This window comes from Petaurus breviceps, unplaced genomic scaffold (assembly GCF_028583685.1).
Source record: "Petaurus breviceps papuanus isolate PSGF00001 unplaced genomic scaffold, PetGlider_PUasm1.0 90594, whole genome shotgun sequence".
NCBI classification, from domain to species: domain Eukaryota; kingdom Metazoa; phylum Chordata; class Mammalia; order Diprotodontia; family Petauridae; genus Petaurus; species Petaurus breviceps.
The window spans coordinates 3,502,411-3,515,176 of record NW_027187281.1 but is presented as its reverse complement, the minus strand read 5'-3'; the positions used below and the strand labels follow the sequence as shown (position 1 = coordinate 3,515,176).

The following is a 12,766-nucleotide window of genomic DNA, read 5'->3' as shown; positions in this document are numbered from 1 at the left end:
TCACACACCACCACCCTGACCTCTTATTTAGAATAATGAAACAGTCTCCTATTTGTCTCCATGCTTCTCTTTCCTTTCTAATATATCCTCCACACCAATTAACAAAATAATCTTTTAAGTCAAATTTTGATCAGGTCAATCTCCTGTTCAAAAACATTTTCTTCCTCTAGGAAAAAATTTAAACTCCCTAATCTACCATTTAAGGTCTTCCACTATCTTCCTCCAGGGTACCTTTCCATACTGTACATTATTCTCCTTTACGTAAAATTTGTTCAATTAATCAAGAAACATTATTAAGCATCTAGTCTGTGCCAGTAACTATACTAGGCATTGAAGATACAAAGGTAGTTCCTGTCCTCAAGGAGGTTACATTCTCTTGGGGGAAATAACATGTACCTAGACAGGTAAAATAAAAAATACACAAGGTACTATTTAGGGAGTTGGGAGGTGCTAGCTGAAGGTAAGGAGGCAGTCAAGGTAAGCCTGGCTCAGCTGACTGCTTCTAGACTCAGCCCAGATTCTACCTTCAGCAGAAGGTCTTTCCCAGCCCCCATCTTCCCTCATTGCTAGTGCCTTCCCTCTGGAGGCTGCCTTCCTTTGACACACTGTACGTATGTTGTATGGACCTTGTTGTTTTCACATTATTTCCCCCATTAGAGTAGGAGCTCCTTGGGAGCTCAGTGCACAGTGCTTTTGCCTTTTTTGGTGTCCTCAACATTTAACACAGTCCTTGGCATGCAGCAAGAGCTTAATGAATGCTTGTTGATTGACTGAATGTGGGAGGATTGCAGCTCTAGGCCTGATTATCTTCAGAAGAAAGGCTTTTTTAGTTGAAACGTGGAGATTGTGTCATCTGTGTGAGAGAGGCTCTGGAGTCATTTGTCACCTAGTTTTAAGATTCACCCTGAATGTTAATGCCTTCCCTCTACTGATCATTTCTAATTTTTCCTGTATATATCTTGTTCTGTATAGTTATTTTCATAGTATCTCCCCCATTAGAGTGTAAGCTCCTTGACATCAGGGACTGTCTTTCACTTTTCTTTTATTCCCAGTGCCTGGCACATAATATGTGCCTAATAAATAATGATAGCCAGCATTATATAGCGCTTTAATGTTTGTGAAGTGCTTTATATATGTTGTTTCATCTCTTTATCGACTAACTGACTATTGTTGTAGATAAAGAAAGTGAGGAACACAGAAGCTAAATGGCTTGTCCAGTAAATGTGTGTGGGCAGATTTGAATTCACATCTGGATTCCAGGTCCTGTTCTGGAATCCAGTTCTGGATTCCAGTTCTGTACTCTGTGACACCTAGCTCCCTCAGTGTTCTATGCTTCCAAAGACATAGTGATGCAATTTAAGAAACAAATGCCATTTTACAATGTCCTAGCAGATTACTGTCTTACTTGTTTACAAAAAAACAATAATAGAAACAGGCCTTAACCTTCTTCTTCTCTTTTAAAACATTAAAGGTATAAAAGATAAAGTAAGAGTAAAAAACAATTAAATTTTCCTTCTCAGAGGGAAACTTAGTTCCTTCCAGAGTTCCCTGAGCATGTAGGAATCTTCCCACAGGAATTAAGGACACTGAGTTGACTGGAAGTCAGCCCCTAACCCTTCCAGTGAGAAATCAAACTAATTTGTCAAACTAACTGGTCCGCTGGCTCTAGGAAACTGAGGCCTTCATCTCTGTCTCCTGTGGAGTGGCTTCTCTACTCTGGACTCCACACACACAGAGTCAAATTTCTTAATGATTGACTAAAAAAAAGGAGAATAAAATCAAGCTTCCTATGTGAGAAAGAAAGCTTAGTCCCCACAATGAGTTTCCTGAGCAAGTGGGACTCTCCCCACAGGTATTAGGGACCTACAGTATTCTGGAAGTCAGCCCCTTACTCTCTGGTGAAAGGCCAACTGTCCTGGGTGAAAAACTCTTCCATAATTTCCTTAGCACTTAAAGCCATCCAACAGGAGTCTGGACATTTTTTTGGTATCCTTTTCTCTATAAGGCACACCAAAATTTCTGTGGAGAAGTCTGGGCAAATTTCCTCTGGTTCCCTGTTATTCCGAAGGGCACCGGAAATTTTCTTCATTGGATCTCTGCCACTGTAAGGGCTTCCCACTAGAATGTCAAACTCACCAAGTAGTACTCAGTAACTGAATAGGTTCAAATTTTAATTAATTAATTATTTTCCCCCAGTTACATGTAGAAGCAATTTTAAACATGTGTCTATGAAACTTTGAGTTCCAAATTGTCTCTCCTGCTCCCTCCTCACCCTCTCCTATTGAGAAGCCAAGTATTTCAATATAGATTATACATGTGTAGTTATGCAAAACACATCCCTAATGGTTATGTGTGAAAGAAAACATAGACAAAAAAAAACCTATGCTTCAATTCAGGCATCGTCAGTTTTTTTCTCTGGGGATGGATAGCATTTTTCATCATAGGTCCTTCAGAGCTGTCTTGGATCATTGTATTGCTGAGAACAGATAAGTCATTCACAGATGATCATCCTACAATGTTGCTGCTACTTTGTGCACAGTACACTTCACTTAGCATAGGCCCATGCAAGTCTTTCCAGGTTTTTCTGAGAGCATTCTGCTCATCATTTCTTATAGTACAATAGTAGTCCATCATAGTCACAACTACAACATGTTCAGCCATTCCCTAATTGATGGGCATCCCCACATTTTCTGATTCTTTGCCCCCAGAAATGAGCTGCTACAAACATTTCTGTAATATAGGTCCTTTTCCTTTTTGTTTTTGTTTTCTCTATTGGGATACAGACTTAGTAGTGGCATTGCTAAGTCAAGAGTATGTATGGTTTTAAAGTCCTTTGAGCATAGTTCCATATTGCTCTACAGAATGGTTGAAACAGGTCACAACTCCACAAACAGTGCTTTAATGTCTCATTTCTCCCCACATTCCCTCCAACATTTGTCATTTACCTTTTCTGTCCTATTATCCAAACTGATCGGTGTCAGGTAATACCTCAGAATTGTTTTAATTTATATTTCTCTAATCAGTAGTGAGAGTATTTTTTATATGATTATAGATATCTTTAATTACTTCACCTGAAAACTGATCATATCTTTTGATCATTTATCAGCTGGGAAATTGCCAGTTTTGACTCAATTCTCTATATGTTTTAGAAATGATGTGTTTATCAGAGAAACTTGCTTCAAAAATTTTTTGACAGTTACTATTGATAACTATATTTACTTCTATCCTGTCCCCCCCCATTTATTCTATTCTCTTTCACCCTGTTCCTCCTCAAAAATGTTTTGCTTCTGATCACCCCTCCCCCAATCTGCCCTCTCTTCTATCACACATACCAGGCCCCTTTGTCTTCTCCCCTTCCCCTCCTACTTTCCTGTAGGGTATGATAGAGTTCTATACCCAATTGAGTGTGTATGTTATTCCCTCTTTGAGCCAGTTTTGATTAACTCCCTCTCACCTCTCTCCCTTCCCTTCCAATGTAAAAGCTTTTTCTTGCCTCTTTTATGTTAGATAGTTTACCCCATTCTATGTCTCCCTCTCTCTTTCTCCCAGTACATTCCTCTCTCACCCTTAATTTTATTTTTTTTAGATATCATCCCTTCATATTCAACTCACACCCATGCTCTCTGTCTATATAAACTCTTTCTAACTACCCCAATAATGAGAAAGGTCTTATGAGTTATAAATATCATCTTCCTTTTTAGGAATATAAACCGTTTGACTTTAATAAGTCCCTTATGATTTCCCTTTCCTGTTTACTTTCTTATGCTTCTCTTGAGTCTTTATTTGAAAGTCAAGTTTTCTATTCAGCTCTGATCTTTTCAACAAGAATGCTTGAAAGTCCTCTATCTCATTGAATATCCATTATTCCCCCTGAAGGATTATACTCAGTTTTTCTGGGTAGGTGATTCTTGGTTGTAATCCCAGCTCCTTTGCCCTGTGGATTATCATATTCCAAGCCTCCAATCCCTTAGTGTAGCAGCTGCTAAATCTTGTGCTATCCTGACTGTGGCTCTACCATACTTAAATTGTTTCTTTCTGACTGCTTGCAATATTTTCTCCTTGACCTGAGAACTTGGGAATTTGACTATAATATTCCCAGGAGCTTTCATATTGGGATATCTTTCAAGAAGTGATAGATGGATTCTTTCAGTGTCTATTTTACCCTCTGGTTCTAGAATATTGGGGCAGTTTTCTTTGATAATTTCTTGAAAGATGATGTTTAGTGATGTTTAGGCTTTTTTTTTATTATGGCTTTTAGGTAGTCCAATAATTTTAAAATTATCTCTTTTAAATCTGTTTTCCAGGTCAGTTGTTTTTTGAATGAGATATTTCACATTTTCTTCAATATTTTTCATTCTTTTGGTTTTGTTTTATGATTTCTTGATTTCTCATAAAGTCATTAGCTTCCACATGCTCTATTCTAATTTCAAGGAATTATTTTCTTCAGTGAGTGTTTAGACCTCCTTTTCCATTTGGCCAGTTCTTTTTTCTAAGGTATTCTTCTCCTCACTGGTTTTTTACCTCACCTCTTTTACCATTTGACCTAATCTGTTTTAAGGTATTATTTTCTTAATTTTTTTTGTGTGTTTCCTTTACCAAGCTGTTGACTTGATTATCCTGATTTTATTGCATCACTCTCATTTCTCTTCCCAGTTTTTCCTCTTCTTCTCTTACTTGATTTACAAAATCCTTTTGAGCTCCTCCATGACCTGAGATCAAGTCATATTTTTCTTGGAAGCTTTGGATGGAGGAACTTTGATTTTATCGTCCTCTTCTGAGTTTGTTTGGATATTCCTTGTCACCATAGTAACTTTCTATACTTAGAGTTTTTCCCTGCTGTTTGCTCATTTTCCCAGACTATTACTTGAATTTTTTATTATTATTTTTTTAAAAGCAATAGGGGTTAAGTAACTTGCTCAAGGTTACACGGCCAGTTATTTCTGGGTGTGGTGCTAAGTATCCGAGCCTGGATTTGATCCCTAGGTCATCCCAACACTGGAGACGGTGCTCTTACTTTCTGAGCCACCGGGCCTCCCCTATGCATTTGGGGTTAAGTAACTTGCTCAAGGTTACACGGCCAGGTGTTTCTGGGTGGGTAATAAGTGTCTGAGCCCAGATTCGATCCCCAGGTCATCCCGACACTGGGGCCAGTGCTCTTACTCGCTGTGCTACCTGGCCGCCACTATTACTTTACTTTTAACAGTTTGTTACAGTAGGGCTCTGCTTCCAGGGCTGTACTGTCCCAAGCTTCATGTGTTTTGTGCAGCTGTTTTCATAAATACTTCTAGGGACCTCTAAATTTTCAGTTCTTCCAAGGTGGTATGTGCTCCTTTCCTGGCCTGTGCTCTTGTCTGTGAGCAACCACAAGCACTCTTTTCTGCCCTGGAACTATGAGGAGGGGCCCCCTCCACTGTGGCTGTAAGCTCTGCTATGCTAGCGTTCCTCCTTGTCCTGGGACTGCCACCCAGGACTGTGACCTGGACTTGAGTATGGGGGAAGCAACAGAGTCCAGCCTCAGCACTAGCAAAGAGACCCCTGTGATCTCCTTCTGACCATTTGTTCGACCCCCTTGCTGTCTGTGGGCTGAAAGCTCTGGAAGCAGTTGCTGCCACTGCTGCTGCCAATTCAGTCACTCCCAAGGCCTGCTTCTGGTTTGCTGTGGCTGTGGCTGTGCTGGCATGGCCTGTGCTGGACTGAGCTCCATTCTTACCCAGGTGGGACAGACTTTTCCTGCTGATCTTTCAAGTTGCCTTTGGCATCTGTGGGCTGGGAAGTCTGGAAACCACCAGTGCTGCCAGTGATTCAGTCACCTCAAGGCTTATTCCAGGTTTGCTAGGACTCAGTCTGGGCTGGTGTGGCCAGAGCTGGCCTACACTCCTCTCTCACCTTGGTGCTGAGAAGCCTTAATTAGAAACAATGGAGCCACACTTGGAACAAATAAAATAGTCCTGAATGTGTTCTTAGGGAAGTTAGCAATTACACTACAGAGAATGAAGTGAGGAAAAGGCAGCCAGATTAGACAAAATATGTGTGTGCACACATGCAGACATGCATATATGCACACATGTATGTATACACACAAACACATCTATGTGCACATGTGGCTATGTGCATACACATGTGTATGTATGTATATTTATGTGTGTATTTCTGCTGAGAACTAATGAAATGCTCAGTGCAACAGATTGAACACTGGAACCAGAGTCAGGAAACCCAGGCTGATGTCTCACCTCTTCCACTAACTGGCCGTGTAGCCCTACGCCTCAGGTCTCTCATCTATAACAAAAGAGGTTCAGATCAAATAGATATAATAGGTCCCTATCTGCCATAATGAAATCAAGCAAATATTTATTAAAACACCCAGTATGTGCAAGGTTCTAGGCACAAAGGCAAACCAAAATTGATTGGAGGGTTTAGCAAAGCACTTTTCCAAAAGCCTTCATTTAAAGAGAGTTCCCAGTCCTGTCATCTCTTCATTTCCTACCTGATTACATTCCTGAACTCCAGTCATGCCTACCCCCAGTATGGCCAGCACTTAGCATAATGCTTGGTACGTAGTAAATGTGCTTAATAAATGGTTATTGACTGACTGACATTATATAGTTCCTATACTTAAGGAGGGGTTACATTCTAGATGTGCCTGTGTTGGATGAGGGAGAGGGGAATAATTGACTTCTTTATCACTTTTTACCCTCCATTGAAACTTACTTGGAAGAGATTAGCCCTGATTGAGAGAAACTGGAAAAGGGCAGCATGGATCATTGCCATTTTTAGGTGAAAAACCAAACCAAAATAAATCAGTCACTTTACCTCTTAAACTTAAATTTTATATAATATACATATTTTCTACAACATTATCAATATGAACTTAAAAAAACCCTTCTGAATTTCTAGCTGTTCGTCTCATTAATGTTATGAGTCTGGGTGACTGGAAGGATGGTGGTCCCTTTGATAGAAGAGGAGTGGGTTTGGGAGAGAGGAAAGCAGGACTGTTCATCTTCTATAACTATGTCCCACCCACCTACCTACCCACAAGGTGGGGTGGGGGAAGGATGTTGGGGAAAAGAGGAGAAGGGTTTTCTGAATAGCACTTAAACATCTGCTGCTGTTAGTGTTCAGCTATCAGTAGGATATCATCAGTCTCAGAGTGGGGAGGCTGGAAGCTTTCATAGTAGAGGGAAGGAGCAGTGGGAAGTTTGGGAGAATAAGTATAGGTGTTGTTGTGTTGGAGACATAGTCACTACTGCTTTGGGAAGATATTTTAATTTAATTTTAAATCTGTTCTCTTTTCTTGTTTCCCAGAATTTACATTTTTGAGGTGAGGTAATGGGACAGAAATCCTTGGGAAAAATTGAGAGCCACTTAAAGCTTCTCTTGGAACCCATTGGGTCTCTTTGATAATTTCTCTGGAGACCAGAAAAATAGCAGCTATACTGTATGTTTGCAATTTTGTCCATTTTTCTGTCTTCCCATGAATTCCCAGTTGGGAATTCCTCACTTTAAAAGAAGGATAAGACTGCCCTGGAGGACTAAAAGCGTCCTCAAATCCATAAGATATATTTAAAAGCCAGGATATTCTGCCGCCCATAAAGTGTTCCTCCTTGCTTATGATTGGCTGACGCTGTTGATGATTAGACATCAATAATTTGTGGGTTTTCTTTCACTTCTGTTTTAAATCAGCAAGAAGCAAGATGTGAAGAGTAAGCAGAGAAGAAACAGGAGACCAACAAGGAAGCCACTGAGGGAAAGAAAGTCTAGGGTAGGTTAAACCACCTTTGAAAAAAGATCCATTTTGGTCTCTGCCTTTCTAGCTACTTCAGTTCTGAAATCCTTTATCTCTCTTTTTAAACTTAAGTTTTTTTTATAGAGTTCTTTGTTTTCATGTCATAGTAATTTCCTGAAAATGCCTCTCTCCTCTCTTAACTCTCTCTTGTAACAAAGAAAACCATTTAAGAAAAAACCAACCAACACAGTGGCTAATTTAGACCCTTGGTGCCTTACTACATGTTCATAATCCCTCACGTCTCTACTGAGAGAAGGTAAGTGTCTTTTATCATCTAGTCTCTCGTGTCAAGATTGATGATTTTAATTCACCCAAATTCAACTGCCTTTTGGTGTTGTTGAAAATCTTTTCTTCATTGACCCTCATTAGGATTTACTTTTTTTTTTTTTAATACTCTCCATTCCCTTCAGAATTCAGTAACATCAATTATTTAGTCAGAAATCTGGAAAAAAAAAAACAGGCATTGGTGTCTTCGTATTTTAGTTCATTGACTCAAAGGGTCACAGATTTAGAGCTGCAAGGGCCCTCAAGGCTCTTTAGTCCAGCCTCCTTGTTTCATACATGAGGAAACGGAGACTCAGAAATTAACTTGCCCAAAATCACGCGGCTAATAAGCAGTAGAGCTGGGATTTCAGTGCAGGTCTCCCAAAGGGGCCTTTCTCACTGTTCTATGCCATCCGCTTAGTTGTCAAGGCAAAGGCAGAGAACAAAAAGAAAGAGAAATACTTCTCTTTGTTCTTCACTCACTTTCTGCTTCAGTATGGAGGTAAATGTTTGGGGAGTCTCTGGCTACAAGCATGTGAGCTGAAGCAAATGTTCAGCAAGGGACTTCTGTGAAAGGAAATCCCCCAAATTCATAGGACTTAGAAATGGAGCGGGTCTTAGAGAATATATAGTTCAGTCCCTGTCCTACCACCCTCCCCATTTTACAGAGGAAGAAACTGAGGTTTTGAAAGTTGACCCTTAGCAGAGTCAGAATTCGAACCCAAGTCCTCAGACTTCAGACCGAGTGTCCTTGACACTGTGCTCTGAACTTACAATACAATGGATGATCCAAGAGGTTACTTGACTGTCGAGAGTTGGAGATTCCTTCTCATAATTTCTACATCAAATCTGAGACTGCAGTCTGCTTGAAAATAATTTATTAATATTTTAAATGCAAGATTTCCACTTCTTTTGTTTTGAAATTAGAAAGGTTACCTCTCTAGAATGTTCTGAATGGTAATATAAGAAAGTGACCTATTTGTAAATATTCACAGAAAGAGGGAATGTCAACAGCTATCTAGTTTCACTCATACATGAAAAGTAGCCTCACTATGGCATAGCCAACAAACAAATTCACCCTCCTCTGGAGACTTTCAGTGACAAAGGAAACAGATGAGATAGCCTGTTCCCCTATGAGATTGTTCTCATTGCAAAACAAATCAACAGACATTAAGCACTTGCTATGTGCCAATCGCTGTGCTATGTACTGGGAGTATGGAATACAAGCCAAAAGAAAGCCAATTCCTGCCCTTACATTCTAGTGGGGCAAGACAAAATAATAAAAGGGAGCTGAAAAGGGGAGGTGGATGTATGGAGTAATGGGATGGCCAGGTCCAAAGAGTGAAGCTTGTCTGGTCCTTGGGCCCCTCCTCAAAATGGAGGTTCTAGGGGAAACCCACCAATGGGGGAAGAGAGGCCAAAGGGCTAGAGGCAGGTAAAGCATGGTGGGGGAGAGAGTCCTGATTGTTAGTCACTTCTTCCTGACATTCAACCCAAGTCTACGTCTTTCCTGCTTCCCCCAGTGCTGCTGGTTCTGCCTTCTGTGGACAGAGACAACTCTTATCCATCTTTTTTATGATCAGCCTTAAACAACTATTATCTCTCCTTTGAGTTTTCTTCTCCAAGGTAAATATTCTCAGTTCGTGGCACCAATCTGGTAACTCCAATAAACATGTATTAAGTGCCTATTATATGCCAAGCACTGTGCTAAGTGCTGGGGATACGGTTAATAAAAAAAGATACACAACTTATGCCCTCAAAGAGCTTATAATCTAAAGGACATGTGACAGGGTTACTGCTCTGGACCATCCTGGCTCCCTGCCTCTGGACGCTCTTCAGCTTATCAATACTCTTCCTGAACTGTGATGTCCAGAACTGAATACAGTCTTCAGATTTTGTCTCTGAAGGGAGCCTGATTTCTTACTATGAAATCCAAGTATGTAAATGTTTTGATGCCTGCCATATTGATTTATTCATGTAATATTCATTTAGCATCTTCTCTGTGCAATTTATTCTATGAAGAAATGAGGGAGATTCCTGAAAAAAAAAATAAATAGGACACTGTCCCTGTTCTTAAAGAGTTTATAGTCTGGCAGCACAAGTCCATGCAGGTAATGTAGAAAGAATACAAATAAGAAGATGTAAGTGCCTAACTAACTGAAGGTGGTATGAAATCAGATGCAAGAGAAATCACTTTCTGTTGGAGGAATCAGGGAAGGTTAGATGGAGGTGCCACTTAAACAGAGCTTTGCAGCTGGGTAGGATAGCAACAGACAAAGAGGCAAGAGGGTTCTAGGCATAAGAACGAGATGAGCAAGGGCAGGAAGGCAGGAAACTGTGGGATATGTTTAGGGAACAATGAGTAATAATAGTTTGGTGAAGTACTGAGTCCATGAGCGGAAGTGGTATGGAGTACAACTAGACAAAGAAAGCTGGGGCCAGATTGTGGAAAGCCATGAGTGCGGGCCTAAGGCCTTTGGCTGTTCTCTAATAATAGGAAGCCACCATAACGGGATTCTCAGTTACATCCCAGATTTGCCAGTTGTGGACAAGCCACTTCTCTTTTCTGTGACTCATGTATGTGTGTTGTTTTTGTTGACTTACTAGATTTAGTTGTTGGGGAAGGCCTAATCAGAAGAGGGCCTAGGAGTAGATGGGGGGGGGGCGCAGTGCCCAGGATACAACACATGGGGAGTAGTGAAGAACAAGAGACATTTAAAAATTTTTAATCTTTTATTCCCCCATCTTGGTTCCACCCTCTATTTCTTAATCTTAAAAAAAAAAAAATTTAATGCCAGAAAATTACTTGAGATGACCAGAGGATGAAGGGAGGAGGATGTTGACAGTTGTTATTCAGAGTATTGTTGGTTTATCTAAGAGTTGCCAGGCAAAGTGAGTGCCCTTGACCTCCTCTCCACTCACATCCCTCTCACTAATGGAAATGTCCACAGGACACAGGCAGGAAAATCCTTGGTCTGTATTGGTCCGGATATAGGCTATGCTTCTTCTCCCTAATCCACCTCCAAATCTGGCTTTTACCAATCCTTAGGGGAATGGAATGAAAAAAAACGTTTAAGTATTTGCTATGTGCCAACTGCTGGGGCTAAAACCAAAAAACCCAATGCAGTCATTAGTAATTGCTTTCAAAGGGCTCCCATTTTACTTTGGGGGGGGGGGCGGGGCAGCACAAATAGAAGAGTTCAGCTGCAGGGTGCATAGCAAGAGTTGGAGGTCCTTAGAGCATGTTTTTAGGAAGGGAAGACACCAAAAGTCTCCAGGCTGATGGAGCTTGGGCTGGAGCCATTGCGGGATAAAGGAATCTCATGCCAGTCTGTTGGGCTCCATCCCTGAGATAATCTCATAGAGAAATCTGTGATCAACATTATTGTTCAGTGTTCATTATTGTATATATGTCTCTGCAGCATGGATCTATGATTTTGTTTGCTTGGAAACTTCCTGATATGAGAATTCTCCTTACTGATGTAGATTCCTTATAATTTAGAGTTGCCTGAGGCTCAGGCAAGTTAAGTGACTTGGGATGGAGGACTTTCTAAGTCAAGCACTCTACTATCTGGCCTTGGAACACGGCAGTCTTAGAATGTTAGAATCGAAAGGAACTTTAGGCTTCATCTTATCCATCTCCTTTATTTTAAAGAGAAACTGAGACCCAGAGAGATCAAGTGACTTGTAGAAAGCCACATAGTAAATTAGTGGAAGAGTCAGAACTTGGGACCTGGTGTCCAGCTTCCCACTTCAGTGTTTTGTTTTTTTTTTCCCTAAAGAATGTGACTAAAGCAAATTAAGAGATAGTGAGCTCAAAAGAGCCCCACCCTTTACACATCTACAATATGTGCTACTGGGGTGGCTGAGGCTGTGGTAGCTCTTCTGAGCCCAGGAGTTCTGAGCTGCAGCAAGATGATAAAATGCATCAGGTGTCCATGCTAAAACTGGCACCAACAGGATGAGTCCCTGGGCTTGGGGACTATCAGGCTGCCTAAGGAGGGGTTGGAAACAAAGTGAGGCAGGTGATGATCAGCAGTTAAATTGGGCCTCTGCATTACCACTGTACTTCCAGCCTGAGAGACAGGGAGATCCATTCTTTAAAAAAGAAGAGAGAGAAGGCGTGGGGGGGGGGGGAGGAAGGAAAGAAGAAAGGAAGAAAGAAAAAAGAAAGGTCAGTCAGTAAACATGTATTAAGCACCTACTATGTGCCAGGCACTGGCTGGGGACATAAATAAAGACAGTCCTGGGCCCTTAAAGAACTTACAGTCGAATGGGGGAAGACACAAAAGGAAGCTTAAAAGAGAGGAGGTGGTGGGGAGGAAGGTACCCAACTCAGGAGCATAGTGGAGAAGCTAGCGAGGAAAAAGAAAAGAAAACTGATATAATTGACTAAAATTTCCCCCAAACTGAGATGTGCTATTTAAATGTAGGGCACTTTTAATCAAGAAGAAAAATTTCTATTTCTGCTTTATTTAAAGAGGGTGCATTGTTTTCCTACTGCAAAATGGAAGCACTGTCCACTTTCTTAGGATTTCACATCTTTTGATTTCTACTTTAGTAGTAAATACCTCCTCCCCAAGAAGAAGGAATGGCTGGATTTTACTGTACACTGTTTAGAGAGAGGTCACGTATCTACCAAATACAGAAATATGGTAGGCCCTAAATAAAATATTTAGTTTGAGTTTAAAAATTCCTGAGGGATTTTTAAAAGTACCA

The 12,766-nt window shown here is 40.7% G+C and overlaps 1 protein-coding gene across 6 annotated transcripts in view; it reads left to right on the top strand.

Annotated features, from left to right (window-relative positions):
* The window catches only part of CYSLTR2 (cysteinyl leukotriene receptor 2), a 114,280-nt gene that overhangs the window by 59,494 nt on the left and 42,020 nt on the right, over positions 1 to 12,766 (top strand). For 4 of the 6 annotated variants that reach the window (XM_069063660.1, XM_069063657.1, XM_069063659.1 and 1 more), the window contains one exon: positions 7,681 to 7,759. The gene's annotated coding sequence lies outside the window, so the exon portion shown is untranslated. Of the gene's footprint in view, positions 1 to 7,680; positions 7,760 to 7,941; positions 8,040 to 9,570; positions 9,821 to 12,766 lie in introns of those variants that run through there. The other 2 variants (XR_011163476.1, XM_069063658.1) reach the window with 2 other exon arrangements.